The 10,098-nt window shown below is 44.0% G+C and overlaps 1 protein-coding gene across 1 annotated transcript in view; it reads right to left on the bottom strand.

Moving 5' to 3' along the window:
* The window catches only part of PTN (pleiotrophin), a 77,918-nt gene extending 70,266 nt beyond the window's left edge, over window positions 1-7,652 (bottom strand). Inside the window, exon 1 of the mRNA XM_039708245.1 lies at window positions 7,337-7,652. The gene's annotated coding sequence lies outside the window, so the exon portion shown is untranslated. The remainder of the gene's footprint in view (window positions 1-7,336) is intronic.
* Window positions 7,653-10,098: the final 2,446 nt, after the last annotated feature.

Raw genomic sequence — 10,098 nt, forward strand, 5'->3', positions numbered from 1 at the left:
GGAAAATGAGAGAAATCTTCAGGCTCCTCTGAACTCTGCAGATCTCTGGTCAAACTGGCCAGTGGATCATTGTACCGTAACCAGCTCCCACATGGGTTTCTGATTTGGTTTGTGGGGGCTTTTTTGTCCTTCTGCTGCATAAATAAGCCTAGAAGAGGAGGAGGCCCAGAGCACAGAACAAGTATGCTAATGCCATATCATACCAACTGCCATGCCAGCAGCAATCACACACACACGCCTGCTCACACACTCCTGCCAAATAATCACTTAAGCAAACATCAACTACAGAGATTAGCAAAAGCGTCTGACAACGCGCAAATCGGACAAGAAACATGGGCTGAAGGGACAGCTTAGCAAAGTGAGGATTTACTAAGTGAAATGACATGAAGTTCCCAAATCAAAGCTTGCAGGATTTTTGGGAGACTGCTGAAAATCCTATCTGTTGGCTAGTAGATTTTTTCCATCCAGACGTCCCTACTACATATCAGCTGCAGCCAGACAGGCTTCTAATAAAAGCAAGTGACTCTTACACAAAGGAAAATATCTTTCTGGCCTCTGGGAAGGCAGCAATCCAAGCAAACAACCAGGCACTCAGGTGGCACAAGCTATTGGGAAGCAATCACAGCATCTCAGGGGTTTTTCAGCACCAAAAAGGAAGCTAAATCCCTACAGTAAACCATTCACCTGGCTTTCCAGGTGAAACCATCCTAGGCAGAAAAAGAACTTCCAATTATTTCTGTTCAATGTGACTGGGAGGAGGCTACTTTTAAACATGCAATTTTTATTGGACGAACTAAAGGAACAAAGTGTTTTTCTATCAGATTTAAGGCAGAATACCAGAACAAATCTATTATCTCTAATTTACTAAAAGATGCATCACTCCAAAGGCATTTTTTCAATGAAAGCAACAAGATTTTGCTGCAAGAAGCACAAGAAGAGCCACAAGCATTTAGCAGCATAATAGTGCATTTGTGTCTTATTTTGAAGAATTTGTTGCCAAAACAAAGGAGGAGGTACTCTTTCTAAATCTTAGACTGAACTATATATTCGTTATTCTGAAGAAGCTCTTGCTGAAACATCAACTTCACCTGAATAATGTTTGGAGGATGTGTGCCTGGTTAAATATTAATCTCTTCTAGACAGGAAGAATATGATTTCTAGTGAGCTGAAAAATATTGAAATAGAAGAAGCTTGGTTGTCTGAAAACAAGCTGTGACTTTGTAGCACCATTGCACAGACACCACCATATCAGAACCGCCATCTTTCTACCAAGGCTATTTCTAAATCAATTCCTATCTTACTTTCAAAGACAACAAACCTTCCTTATAAGAGCCATCCGTTACCATCTGACAAAATGCCTAAACAAGCATTACAGAAATGTTAAAAATAGGCATTTTGAGACAATGTCACTCTTCCCACTGCTGCTCACATGCTGTAACCCTGCTAAAAAAAGGAAAAAAAAAGCACACCTAAAATAGTTATCTTTAAAAACAAAGTTTTTGATATTTTTGATACAACAAATACCATTACATAATGTATTAAGCACATTTTGGATGCTCCTATCACAGAAGAAAAGATGCTACAGACTGTGAGCCTTCTGTTGTTGGCTACAGATGGGTGCATACATTTGCATTGCACTACTAAGGCCCCTTTGCACTTCGAGATACATGATGTGTGAGGAGTAGAGCTAAAAAAATAAATACATACATAAATGAATCTGTTGTTCTAGTGATCCAGTAGAAACAAGGAAGCCTTAAATGCAAGAGTCATATCATCTTTAATTGGTTATGAAACTAATACCACTGTTTGCATGGCTCTGAGGGGAAAAAAAAACACACAAAAAAAAAAAAGAGAACAAAACAAGTTCTGTGCCCGATATCCACTGGAAGTGAATCTGAGAAGTTAATTTAGTTATTTCTGTGCAGGGACACTGGCTTTCACAGATACATATATATATATTTACTGGTTGTGTCAATGCACAAGGAATTCAATTCCAACATACCCATGGAGTCAAATTATCTGGCTTTTTACCTTTTTAATCCTTAAGGACAGAAGAACCCACAGGTAGATGCAATTAACAAAGTCAGATGATGAAGACAACAGCAGAGTTGTCTCTGTGCCTTAATGAGCTCAGAAGATGAAGACCAACTTTGCACTGCAGCCTAAGAAACCCACCTCATAGTCCTGTGCCTATCTCCACTCAGCTGGACCAGCCTCCCTAAAATATCTGAGTATCAGCCCAAGTGAACAGATGAGGCTTTTGGAAGGAAAGCTGAGCCCATCCAGTTTTGTCTTCCTTCCCAATTGTTCTGTCTGGTTTTACTCTTAAGAGGAGAGTTTTTGTACAGATAAGGGAAGTCCTCCAAAAATATTGCTTGAAGATGGCAAAATTTGAGTTTCATTTATGTGGTTAGCTACCTGTAGACCAGTGTCAAAATACGGATTTAGACTGGGGTGTTAGAGAATTCCTCCTCTTTCTCTTCCCTCCCCACAGCCATTTGATGATCATTTCAACCACAACTAAATAGGGGATGTTTACAAGGCCCAAGTTATGCTGAAACTGTGTAGAAACTAATGAGGAAGGAAGATTTTTATAATGCTCTTGTGAAACATTTAATGAGCTCTGAAATAGTGCTGGCAGACCTCAAAGGAGAAAGGCACAGTTTAAAACTTTGCAGTTTACTAAATGGCAGTGTGCAGGAGCCCCAAGCACTATTTATTTTCAAAGACTATTTTTATCTGAAAATACCCAACTCCTGTAACCCTCTTCTGCTCTAAAAGTCTTTACCCCTCTCTTGCAGCTGCCATGCAATCAGTGGCACTTGCCAAGCAATGTGCTCCTAAGGCCCAAAATAACACATTAATATATTTTTCTTAATGTAATGGAACTGGATTTTGCCTCAGATATAGTTAGCTCATCTCCTCACCTCCAGAGGTCATCCCCATTAAAACCAGAATGTGCCATTCTGGGAAGGCTAGGAAGGGCTTTTGGGAGTGGAGGGATGGTGAGGGTGAAAATCCCCTGGCTTTATCAGTAATACAACTTTCTTTTATTACATTCCCATTCCCCCTTCTCATCTCCCATCAAACTGCCTACAGCTGTGTTCTCTCAATCTTCAGCCTGAAAGAGATGAAAAAGCAGCCTGCAAGACGACTACAGTCACTCCCACACATATAGACAAGGAAGCAAATAAAGTTAAAAAATAAGAAAATCATCACAGTGCCACTGCAGAAGGTAGAGCCAGATATTTTGAAATGGCACAGTGGTTCTGTTCCTTGGAATAAAAGAAGGTGAGACATATTTGCCAAGAGAGTGTCTAGTTAGCTGAAGTCCTGCTGACCGTTTCTACCATGGCAAGGTGAACCATTGCTGAAAAACAAACTGAACTACTTTAATACCACCACCTGCAACAGGTCCTTTGAAGTCTTCAAGGTCCTTATTTTTCACTTGGTAAGAAACTGTAGGAGCCTGAAGAGAGTCTGAAAATATTGATGAACTTGGCATCACAAGATCATTTTTTCTGGCAACCCAGAAAAAAATATTAAGATGCAAATTCCATACTGACTGCCAGCTCTTATTTCATGGGTTGGATCAAGCTCATTTTAAAGGGAGTGGGATTAAAAAGATAAAGATCTTTAGCTGATGACCACTTCTGGTCAATCTAGAATCAACAGTTTGCAAAGCATATTTGAATTTTTAAAAAATTGATATGGTTTTTATTCAGTGCCTAATACTGCTGACACAAGTAATAAGTAGTCAGTGCCCTGAAATTTAGTGATATACAGAAGATGTGTCTTTTCTGATCTGGTTTCTCTGCTGCTCTGTCAGTCCACAGAGACACTGCCATATCATTTCTTATGCAACAACTCTGCTCTGTGGGTTACTGTAGTAAAACAAAAACATCCACATTACAGAAGACATTGCTGGCTCCTCTAATTCCATTTTTCCACAGTGCTTCTGCTGAAGAAATTGATGTCAGACAACTAACTCAAATTTCCCTGAACTCCTCTCAAACACACATTGAGCACTTTACAATGCCCACTTTTCTATTTTCCTCTCCACAGCCCCACTGGAGAGGACCCTCTGTGCATTCAGAGCAGCACAATGAAGAATGATTTCCAAAGCATTGACTTGGAGCCATTGAGACTTGGATGTTTTCAAAATGACTCTATTGTGCTCAAAGGATTCTAGACTACCCCAGCTACTCTAGAAGAGAGTCTTTTTCCCCTTTCTCAAAACATCCATCCCTTGAGCCATCCCTGGAGTGCATTGTTGGGGCCAATTCCTTAGTGCAGCAAGTTCCATCAGTCAAAGCTTAACAGATACAAATAATATCAGGATATGGATATAAATTAGTGCGACAGACCCTAAATAGTTTTGACAGGTTCAGTAAGTATATATAGTGACACAGAATGCTATTCCTGCTGTCAGACATCAATATGTAGACAGAAGATTGGGGGCACCATGGAAACTCAGCGACATAAGAGTGGTATTGATTGGATAGAAAATGAGGCTGCAATTTAAGCTTAAGGCTGCCAGAGATGCCAAGAATGGAGAATGACCTCCAGCAGTGAATTTTCAGCATAAGCTCCCTGTGAACAAGCCAGTCCAAGAAGGATAAATCAGGGACAAGCTCACCAGGGATATGGCTCAAGCGAGTGTCACTACCCTAAGCAGATGAGAATCACTCTGTGTGTGCACGCGTTACAGTGACCTAGTTTGTTCAAAGACAGCATTTTGTATGGTTTATTATGGAGCCCGGAACAAAGAGATTTCCTCAATTAAAGTCCTGAAATGCATCCTCTAAATGAAAATGCTTTTGATACACTGACCAGCAAGAGGTTGTAAATATCGAAGCAAAGCATACATTGTTAAAGAGCAATTCCCACAGAAAACGCCACAGTTGGGAATGTAGGTAATGAGGGGGCCTGAACAGAGCAGAAGCAATGAGCCATGCCAGCTCCATCCCTAATGCCCTAGTCTTACACTAAAACACTTGTTATACCATAACACTAGATAAATTGTATTTTCCTTGACAAAAAACCCCAACACACACAGAAAAAAAATAGTATGAGTTCAATGAGTGCATTTTCAGAGCTCCTGTAAAGAATTCTTTTTAATTGTTGTCTAAGGAGTCAGGAACAACCATTCCCAGAATGATCAAGAAGAAACAGAGGACGTGTCAAGGAAGTACCTTACTGAAGCCACGACTGCTGGAAGTTCACTAAGTAATAATATTCACATTCCTGGCAGAAAGATTAATCTACACAAAACATCCACCAGTACAGCTGTGTCAGGAATAAGATAAGCCTCCAAAGTGTCCCTAGTGTCAGGCATATGGTACTGGGATAGCAGCACTATGTTTTGTAATCCTATAGTGAGACAAACCTTCTGCTGGCAAGGATACATCAGCCACAGACTGTATCTCAAATAACTGGGGATAGACATCTGGATAACTGCAAAAACCTGTTTTTCTTAAGCCACTTCTACACTGTAAATTAATATTTACCATTTGTAAAATAAAGGTTTGTTGGTGGCTTCCCTTTTTCCCCACCCAAGAGCTGACTCAGGAGTAAAGTCGGTGAGTTTCAGTCCTTCAGTTTCACCCAAAGCTTCATACATTAAAAAAATCACTGAAGAGTTTAGTGCAGCCTGGAGTTTATTAAATCTCCACTTTGCTTCTCATTAGCAAAAGTTGCTAAATTATGCAGCAGGAATTGGTTTTGCAGCTTTTTGGGGTCAGTTAAGGGGGTCTGGTTTTTCGGCTTTTTTTTAGTTTGATGAAGTACCCTCTCCATGCACTTCCAAATTTTCTTTCCTACAGCAAATTAACAAATTTTGTCACAAATACACTGGTTCTGTTTCCCTTCAAACTATTTCTCGTGATCAAAAGTTCCGACTTTTTTTAATTCTTATTCTTTTTCAGGGAGGAAACAGAAACAAACAGAACAAAACAAACACACAGTAACATTAAATTTGTTTTGTAATCAGCTTAAGAACACTGCTCAGAACACATAAAAACCCAGGTATTTCTTTGTAACAACTTTTACTTTCCTTCTATCTTTCTCCCTCTCCATTCCTTCCCTCCTTCTCCCTAATACAGTCAGTTACACACATTGTTTATTTCTTGTTCAAAAAGTTGAGCTTTGCTAAAAGCTAAAAAAAAATCAGTGCCCAGAGGGAAAACAAGGAAAGGACATCAACTAAAGAGATGATGAGCTGCAGGTAAGATGTTCCTCTACTGTAATACAAGTCATTGCAAGCAAGCAGGATCTAGTTAAAACACCACTAACCATAGCTGCAGGGTTATGTGGCAGAGAAAGATTTAACTCCTGTCACAAAGCTTTCCCCAGCGCTCCCAAGAGCCAGCCAGTCTCTCAGGTGTACATCCTAGGAGCCAGCTCCCGAGGGTACCACTAAGTTAAAGTGCAGTAGCCATTCACCACCAAGGCAAAGCCACTGGCAGTGTGGAAGAGAGGTGCGACAGCCAGGTGGAAGAGGTAAAAGGAGCAGATAAGCTCCCGCAGGATGGAGACTACCCCTCCTCTGTGAAAAGTTGTACTTTTTAATAAGGAGAGCAGAAAGGAGGGTAGGGAGTTAGAAGCACTGGGGCTGGAGACCATGAAACATTTGCAGAATCACATATACGTTCTTCAACAAAGAGGAAACTGTGTTTTCACCATTGTTAGTTCAGATTTTCCCCCAGCCTATCCCTCCCGAGGAAGGAGAAGACAAAAACTAATGACGGCAGTTTCAGATAGATCTATCAGCACTTGTTAGATTTAGTTGTTTCACCAGGAATAAATCAGCGATAAGAAGGCAAAGTCCCAAGAAAAATATCAGCCCAAGCGCTCGGTCTGAAGGTACAATTTAAACTCCCGAGTTCCAGCCGGGACGTTCCTGGCACAGGGGAACTGGGACCCGCAGGGGGTTTGCCGCTCCGCTGCCCTTTTGTCCTTCGAAACGACGGACCTGCCCGAACACTCCAGCCGCCCTTCCCCACCGCTGTCCCTCGCACCCTGCACTGGCATTTAAACGCTCCCGGGGACCGAAGCACCGCGGCAGCGCTCCCCACCCGGCAAAGCGCAGCCCTGGGCGCTCCCAGAGCTCACCCACCACCGGGGCCGGGTGTCCCCCTCAGGTGCACCCCTGCTCCCACCCAGTGCCACGGCCCCTCTGGCCGGCCACCCTCCGCCGAGTCCTGCTGGGGCAAGTGTCCCGGAGCCGCGGCAGGGACGAGGGGAAGCGCATCCCGCTCTGCCCTGGGGAAACAAGCGCTGGAGGCACCGTCCCTCGGGCAGACTCCGGGAGTGCCCGCCGCTGCCTCGGACTTACTTCGGGCGGCAAAAAGCTCTTCTCCCGCAGCGGAAAGGGGCGAGCCGCGACCGTCCCCGGTGAGCAGCGGCTGCTTCTGCCGCCGCGCGTCCCTGCGCTCCTCACGGACGGGCTCGCCGGCTCCGCTCTCTCTCCCGCCGGAGCTTTCTCGCCGAGATTTTTATACTGGAGGCAGGGAACCTGATCCGCGCTTTGACTCGGCGGAGCCCGGGCTGCGGCGAGGCGGCGAGAGGAGGGAAGGCAGGCGGGCGCCGGGGCAGAGCGAGCGGCCGCGCTGCCCCCTCGTGTGATGCGGAGGGGGCGCGCCCGCCGGGCGGGTCAGCCGCGGGGCAGCGCTGGGCGGGGACGGGACCGATCCGCGGCCGAACCGCTCTGCTCCGCTCCGCTCTGCTCCGCTCTGCTCCTCCGCAGCTCCCCCGGGAGGAGCGCGCCGGGGAGAGCCCGCCGGGGAGCTGCTGCAGCGGGGTTCGCCCGAGCGTCCCTACTGGATTTATTAGCCCAGCAGCTTGCCCTCCTCTTCGTCACCCAGGGAGAGGCACCTCGCCCTACAGCCCGGCCGGTGCGGGGCTTCAGCTGCTTTTGCCCCTGTCGCCTTCGGCTGTCAGAGTTTGGAGAGCTCTAACTTCGGCCTCGCTGACTTCCAGCTTGCCATTTTCACCATGGAGTGATAGGCTGGAAGTACTGCTCGGGAGTAGGAAACAAGAAAATAAATAAATAAAAATAAATAAATAAAAAAGTAAAAACCCACAGCCGAGCCCTTCTCCCCCCCCAGACCCCCACCCCCAGCTTTTAATTTCCACTTGGCCTAAAAGCGCCATGAGAACAACTTTTGCCATGCCGTTTCAACGCTTTTGGTCATAGCCGTTGTTGGAGTTGTATCAGGGCTTTCATTTAGAAGCAGGCTTTTCCAACTTTTAGCTTCATTACATCCACTGAGTAAGAGTGTTCCCCAATCCACAGCTTAATTTAAAACTACATGGACTTGTTCCAAACTCCAGGCAATTTCTGTGTAATTCCCTCTCCCCAGAGCAAGTCTCTGCCTTCATTTGAAAGACTGGGCCCATTCACTGCTTAGGTCTCAGCTGGGTTTGCAGCTTGCAGCTCCTGCTCCAGGTTTGCACAGAAATCCAGTTCAGATTCCCCTCCTGTTTCCAGAGGAATGAGCTAAAAAAGTAATTTGTCTGGCACCGTACACATTGCATCATCTAACACCTACCATCTGTGACAATGAAAAGCACTGTACAGCCAGTCCCAGAGCGGGCAATTGCACTCACCTGGAGTCCTTCTTAGTAAAGTAAACTAACCCTTTCCATCCACACCTTGACATCTTCTTTTCATCACACAGTTATGTGCTCAGTCCTGGCATGGCTGTTCGGGATTTGCACCACCAGCAGGTTTAATGACAGTGATGTAATTTAAAACAACAATTTTGATTTGCAGTGTAAAGTGATGGCTTGAGGTGGAGAGAATATCCCTCCTAGCAGCTGGGTGAGTGGAAAGGAACACTCAATGGCATTCATGTTTCAGAGCATGCAAGGCTGAATTAATGCTTGCTAGCCAGCTTGCACCTTCCTGAGGTCTTCTCAGTGAAATCCTGGCAGCACGGTGCTAAGCACGACAACAACCTAAAGAAACTTTCCATCAAAAAACACCTGGTAGTGGTTGACACTTTGCAGACCCAAGAAATTCTCCATACAACCACTGTAGGACGTTTCAGATGATCGATCCTGAGTTACAAAGTAGGAAACAGAGCAATGGCTCTAAGTTCACCTTGATCAAAACCAAAACAGATTGCATCGGAATGGGCTAAGAGATTTCTTACTTCCCTCACAGAAATCTGAGTGTTAGCCAAAACACTGCAAGCTTAGCATTTTCATAAAACAGTGGAAACTTTGGAGAAAGGAACTGCTTTTTACAAAGATGTGCATGATGTTAGAAGTCTCGTTTGGCCACTAAATTTGGAAGCAATGTCAAGAGTTAATCTTCGACCAAATTTGCTCCCAGATTTTCTCCATACCTAGTTTTTCATGGCTCCGATGTTATTTTCCTGAAACTGAGTTTACATGCATGGAAACTAGTTTTGCGTGTTATTTGGCTCAGAATCTCCAAAATAAAACTGCTAACAAGGTTAGCAGTTTCTCAGGGGACAGATCATTGTTCAATGCACCCATGACTGAAAAAGGGAGTACCTTGGTTTTTGATTGCCAAAAAAGTAAATGTTTTCTAATGTTCTTATTGTTTCAATGGCACCTTGAGGCTTAACTGAGGTTTCCATTGCAACAAGCACTGTACAAATACAGGAAAAATATTCTTTGCCCCAAATTGCTCACTGTGTTGGATACATTTGATATTAATGGAGCATAACACCTGAATTTCTTGACTGAACTTCTGCTATTAAGACAGAACCTGTTAAGACAGAGGAAACAATGAGACAGTGAATACAGCAGTCTTGAGAGGACAAATGTGACTTCTTTGGCCAAGAAAAAGGTCACCAACTATGTTATTCAAAGTCTCAAAGGTGTCTGTGGCACTGCTTCCCAGTGGAAAACAGCATGGAGAAAAGGAATGGATGGAAGATAAGCTATGACCATTTATTTTCACAGAGATGTTTTCTTTAAGAAAAGGATATTAAAGTTTGAGAAGCTTATCTCCAGATCTTCTCTGCTGTTTTGTCTCTCCTGAGTTTTGTTCCTAGACAATGATATAATTGCTGCATGATCTCTGGAACTGCAGATTAGTTAACATTTCTTGTGACATATAGA

Source organism: Passer montanus, unplaced genomic scaffold, assembly GCF_014805655.1.
Source record: "Passer montanus isolate IOZ18808 unplaced genomic scaffold, ASM1480565v1 scaffold20, whole genome shotgun sequence".
NCBI lineage: Eukaryota > Metazoa > Chordata > Aves > Passeriformes > Passeridae > Passer > Passer montanus.